Consider the following 6,550-nt stretch of genomic DNA (forward strand, 5'->3'; position numbering starts at 1 on the left):
AGAGTAATCATAAAATACAGAACGAGGTGGTGTGTGCACTTCAATCATTTTAGATTCTTCCTTTTCGAACTAGAAGTACCTGAAACATAAAATGAAAACCATAAGCATAAAGCTTAGTAAGTTCCCCGAAATACCATATACCATATATAATAAACACATAACGGGCCCCGCTCGGTATACATATCTGTCCGTCATCGGTCCCCGCCCGACATCGAGCCCCGCCCGGTATGCATATAAACATATAAACTTATAATCATACAATACATGCGATAATCACAAGCTTATTGAAAGAAAAATACAATTTAAAATATCCAACCAAAATCTTTTTACCATTGGCAGGTTAAGGTTTTTGTAGAGATGAAGGTGTAGGGGTAATCTTGTTGGGCAAATCTTTTGTAGGATTATTTTGTTAGATTGAAATTTGGGATTTTAAAATTGGTTGGAGCCCTCCAACAAAGGAAAGAGACTTTCCAAAAAAAGGTATGCAACTATATATGGCGAGCACACTGTATTCTTTAGTAAAAGGCGAAAGAATAGTTTGCTTTGTGCTCATTGCTTGGCTGTGTGGCTTTCAATGTCATAGCTTGATGCTTTAAGTAACAACTTTCAACATTCAGTTTGTTTTAAGCAGCCAAGAGACATGAGTAGTGATTGATACACAAAAGCTAGTGAAATTTAGAACTTTAAAAATTGGTTGGAACCCTTCAATAAGAAAAGACTCTACAAAAATAGTTGTATGCCACCGCATGGCTGTGTGCCTTCTCATATCCCAGCTTCTTGGAATTCAATAAATCGGTACTACTTTTGAATATTCTTTAAGAATAGTATGTTGTATTTGGAATAATAATTGATCAAAAACACTTCATTTTGTAAGAATTTAGTGAGTATTGCTACATTTAGGTATTCTTTAAGAATATATTATGTGAGTATTCTGAATAGATGAAAATCTAGAAATCGTTTGAAAACTTCAAACGTAAATTTTATACTTCCATATACACTTATTTTGCCTAAAAAAGGGAGAACTATTAATCAACTTGCTTATAATCCGAAAATTCCATATATATTATTAGCCATTTTTACAATTGTGCCCATATAATTAGTTAAATTAAGTTATATAGTGAATGCAAGTCCATAATTTATAACATGTATCCTAGGATCACGTCCATCCATTCTTTTTAATCTAATGGTTAGAATTTGATCATACGTTCACACAATAATTATGATTCACATTTGATCCTAACCATATATATATATATATATATATATATATATATATATATATATATATATATATATATATATATATATATATATATATGTATATGTAATATTTCCTTCACCTTTAAAACATTTATGGATAGTGGAGACAAATTTATAAATGACTATTGACTTAAATGAGCAGCGGAGTTACAAAAACGTCACCATTTAGTCATTAAAAATCCTAGTAAGTCCTTAAACTCTCAATATTGTTACTATTTAGACACTTTAGCAGGTTTCAACCAGTCCCCATTTGTAACTTACCAAGTACGATACAATTGTTTTACTTAATGGACTAATTGAGAAAATCCTAATATTCCATGCCATTTATCTAGTGGAGTAAAGGAATTAATGGATCAAGTCCTTAATGGACTAATTGAGAAAATCATAATATTTGAGAATTTCAGCACACACACGAGAATTATTTAATAAGTGAAATATTAAATAATAATCATTGGCAGAAATTAATCTAAGCAATAATGGACTTAATGGATTAAGTCCTAAATGGATTAAGTCCTTAGTGGGTTAAGCCGTTAATGGGTTAAGTGAGAAACACTTAACACTAATTATCATTTTATGTGAAACCCTAATTTCACTTGGGCTTTGTGTTGGGCCATCCAAGAATAATCAAATGGACTAGAATAATTAGTTGGGCTCTAGGGTAATGCCCATATGAAGGATTGGGCCTAATTTGGAAAATTGGTCCATAGATGGGCCATAGTGTTGGATTAGTGTCTAAGTCCATAACTATTTTAGTATGTACTTAACCCGATTGTGCATGGTCCTTTTGGGTTGCCTTCACACTAGTGACTAGACAGGATGATTGTTGAGGAAGAGGCTTGTTTATTATTAAGAATAATAAATTGGGGTATAAATATGATTTGTTAATATATTATATGAATAATATATTAATTTGGAATCATATTATTAATTAGTATTTAATCAGAAATTAATTAGGAATTAATTTCGGGATTAAAGGAATTAATTAAAAGTATAGGGGTTGTTTTGTAATTATTTGATAGTTGAGACTTTGGGCTATTTGATCACATTTATTAAGGCTTGAATGAAAATCCTAGAAGGATCTAGGAGTTTTTGTCCAAGGGCTTAAGGAAAGGAGTTCATGGACTTGCTTAGGCCCAAAGCTAAGGGATTAGGGTTTCCACCTTGAAACCCTAGTTAGCCTTAAGTATAAATAGCACCCTAAGGCACTAAGATTTCGTCTAAGCCTTGGGAAAACCTAAAAGGGACAAAATATAGGGCAATATACTCGTCTCTCCTCTCTCCTATATTCATCCTTTCACCTAGTGTGTTTGTGAGCCATTAGAGGTACTACGCTTGTGGTACTTGCTTTCAAGAGCTAAGGAAATTCAAGGAACTAGTTGTTATTGCTATATAACAACAAAAGGTATGTATTCTATTTTTATATATGAATTTCGAAAATAATAGTAGCATGCCAGGTTTCTTTTTGTGTTCATAAAGTTGTATAACTAATAGTGAAAACATAGATCCAACTATAGGGTTGCATGCACACATAGGATTGTTTGTATAAACCCCATCAGTGGTATCAAAGCCATTGGTTTTTTGTTTTCAATTAGCTTTATTCAAATGTATGAACTTGACATATTAGGGTTTATGGCTAATAAAGCATGGATGCTTGATTTTCGAAATTAGGGTTTCTAAACCCTAGATTTCGAATTTTTTTGTAAGATTTCCTAAACCTTTTTCTTTGGCCCCAAGATTTCGATTTTAGGGTTGTCTAACCCTAGAATTTCGAAATTGCCTCTTTCCCCATGATTAGATCCTAAATTTTAGGGATTTGGATATTGTCATATCTTGTAATTATCTTTTAAATGTTTAAATTTGGTAATTAAAGATTTTGAATATCCCATCCCATAATTTCGAATTCTAGGGGATTTAAGGGATTAGGTTAAATTAATTGTTTAATTTAAAAGATATCCTTACCAAAGTAAAAGATAATTGTCAATTTAATTAGATAATAATTTCCTTATATGATAAACTTGATTTATTTGAATTATTTGATAGATTATCTTGCAAGAAGTTGAATTAGGTCATATTTAGATAATTACCGATTAATTGGTTAATTATTATTATTTGTAATTTGATCTAGAATGTTCTTGCTTATGTTTTGAAAAGTTTGAAAACTTGCCCTCAAGTTTTGGAATTTAAATTGTTTGATTAAAAGGTTTAATTTTGAAAAACTCTAAATTCTAAAACCCTAATTTTAAAAAGTTCAAATTACACCCTTATGGTTTTATTAAATTAATTAAGTGTATAATTAAAAGATAGTTAATAAATCCATAATGATATGGTTTATATTTAATTAAATTAAAAGTGTAATTTATAAAACTAAACCACCTAGTATTTTAAAAGTGTAAAATACACCCTTATACTATGTATAACATTAAAAGTCTAATATTATATATCTATAACTTAAATGCTAGTCTTACCGTTAGTAGGCCTCATTCACGAAGCCGATCTATAAGGGGGTATAAGGTTATGGCCTATAAAATGGCCGTTTAATGGGTGTTCACTCTCACCCACCGCTTCCTTGATTGGTGGATGGTCGTTAACCGAATGGGTATGATAGGGCAAACCCTTTCCATTAAAAGTATAATGAAGTATAAAGTAACTAAATGTTTTTACAAAATTCCCAATCTTAGTTACTTTATGTAAAAGTGAATTGATGCGATTCCATGAAATTACACTTTGTCCCCTTGCGAAGACGTTAGTGGAGCGCGTGTGGTTAACCGGCACACTGAATGGTTCTAAGCAAAGGTAGCAAAGGGTGACTCAATGTTTGTCATAGTTCGGTGGAGCGTGTGTGGTTAACCGGCACATCGAATAGGTGACTGTAACATTAGGGGCACCATGTAAGTTTGCATGGTTATTCACACCCTGTTTTGTGATCCTCGGCATCCCAGTCACAAATCGAGGGGCATATCGAGATTTAAACATGCCATTGAAAAGTTCAATGAATCTCAAAAGATCTAGGAATTTTCAATACATTTAAAACTTAAATTTCTTTTTCGTTTTTCATGGTGGAAATTGGTAAATCGTCATTTACCTACCTTCAAATATTCTGCAACTGGATTACGACATCCCTCTTCTAGGTTGTAGAGTATTGTGTTGGATCCTAGCCTCGATGTTTCATTTGGGTGTCACATCAAGGATTCTAATCAACTTAACTTGAATTTTCTCCCGTTTTGTAGATGTCTAGTTATGACAATCATGGTCTTCCCAAATCCCATGGAACAAGCTTTCCAAACGAAGATGATATTCCACGATATGATCGAGGAACAAGAGATCATGCTTCACTATCTCCACCTTCTCCAATTATTCTTCCTAACCCACAAGTTCGAAGGCTTGAAAAGTTCAAGCTCACTCAAGCCCTTTTGGCAAGTAAACATGGGAAACCTGTGTGTGTACACGTCTTAGAGATGAAGTCACACATCGATAGGTTAAGGATGTTGGGTGTCAAGATTTCAGGTAAGTTGGCTGTTAACTGGGTTCTTCAGTCGCTTCCTGAATCATATAGTGAGTTCGTTAGAGAGTACTATATGATCATGACGTGACCCTCATTGATTTGACCTATTTGCTTATAGCTGCTGAATCAGAAATGATTTGGCGAGCTGGTCGAGCAAATTTTTCTGGTGAATCAAACTCCCAAAGTTCAATGGACATTGAAAATGGTGACATTGGAGATCCAGAAAAGGTAAATTCTGAGATAGTTCCTTGTGCCATTCCAAAAGAGCCCATTTGCTTTTATTACCAAGAGAAGGGGCATTGGAGACGAAGCTGCCCTAACTACCTGAGAAATCTAAGAGATGGGAGAGTCAAGATGCATGGCTCTACTTCAGGTAAAATCCATTGACTAACTCTTTTAAGTTACGATTCTAGATTCTTAATACATGATGTAATAAGATTACATTTTGATGTTTTATAGGATCGAAGAAAAGAGAGGAAGCTTAAGGGAAGAAGTGAGCTGAATCTAATCATGAAGAAATTGATTTCGATTACATTGCTTGAAGATTAGAACTTTGAGCTACTACTTGGAGTTAGAATAGATTGCTATGAAATATGTATTAACATAGTTTTCAATTGAATTGCATTGTAAGGACAAATTTTTCCGCAATAAAATAAATTTTGATTTTATATTATTTATTTATCCTTGCAATGGCGTGTATGAAAAATTGATGTTTGAATGTTTCATTTATTAGCAATAATGGATTATGTTACTTGTGGAAATGTCAAGAATATACCAAATAGGGAGAGTTTCTCATCACCCAAGTTTCAATTGGACAGAGACTTGGAATCATGCAACTTGGTTGCATGATGAATGAGAAATTCTATATTTGGAAATTAGACTAATTCGTTGACAAAATGTCAAGTGAAGGACTAGGAGATCGAGTACACAAAGTTATGTATTGATCAAGTCCACCACAAGAGTGACAAAGATATTCATCATGATTTACTAAAGGTTTAGTAAATATGATTATACTTATAAGATTAAGTGTAATTCTGAGTTGATTGAAAGAGTTTCAATCAATAGCAGAACGGATAAGAAGAATCAAGTAGGCAGAAAGATAAAAGTTTCTCTATTCTAAGAAGAAGGGAGAGTACATTTTATTATGTTTTATGATAGGTATTAATGATTAAGAACCATATCTCAATTGATCCTCTAAATGAGTCTTAGTATAATTGTATGTCTGAGAAGAGGAATCAAGAATTTAGGAAATGGTTAAATCAAGAAGTCAATCATACTTCGTTCCAAAAACAAGTCTTAGAGTTAAGATTGTGACATTGAGTGACAAGTCTTAATAAGGTTTATAACATTCATCAAATGTGGAAAGTTGTGATGTCTTGGATAAGACAAAGACCAACTAGGACCAATTTTGTGAAGTGTTTTGTCTTGATAAAAGCTACACTAACTCTTGAATATTTGTTTGTCGAGAAATGTTTATTGACAAGAGAATCTTATATGTCGAGGAGTCAGTGGGAGTCTTAATGGTCTTGAAAAGTTCAAGAACTAATCAAGAATAAACCTTATCGATCATCACTAGCACACGACTTGAGGTTCACAACCTATCGTGTTGACACTATCTTGTTTCTGTGCCGTTCCAATTGAGTTAATTATGCATGTGAGTTCTATGAGTTCTCATTTGAACGCATAAAAGGCAAGCACCTTGATCAATGAAAAGTACATTGATAGGAAAGGATGAGCTGCTTAACTACTTGGAAGACATGGTGGGCACTCGTGTTACCATAAGGCAAG

At 33.0% G+C, this 6,550-nt stretch overlaps 1 non-coding gene across 1 annotated transcript; it reads right to left on the reverse strand.

Annotated features, from left to right (window-relative positions):
* Window positions 1-444: 444 nt before the first annotated feature.
* LOC111896034 (U5 spliceosomal RNA) lies at window positions 445-563 on the reverse strand. The gene has a single exon (XR_002851789.1). It is a non-coding gene; the product is annotated as a U5 spliceosomal RNA (small nuclear RNA).
* Between the last annotated feature and the right edge of the window lie 5,987 nt (window positions 564-6,550).

Source organism: Lactuca sativa, chromosome 6, assembly GCF_002870075.4.
Source record: "Lactuca sativa cultivar Salinas chromosome 6, Lsat_Salinas_v11, whole genome shotgun sequence".
Classification (NCBI taxonomy): domain Eukaryota; kingdom Viridiplantae; phylum Streptophyta; class Magnoliopsida; order Asterales; family Asteraceae; genus Lactuca; species Lactuca sativa.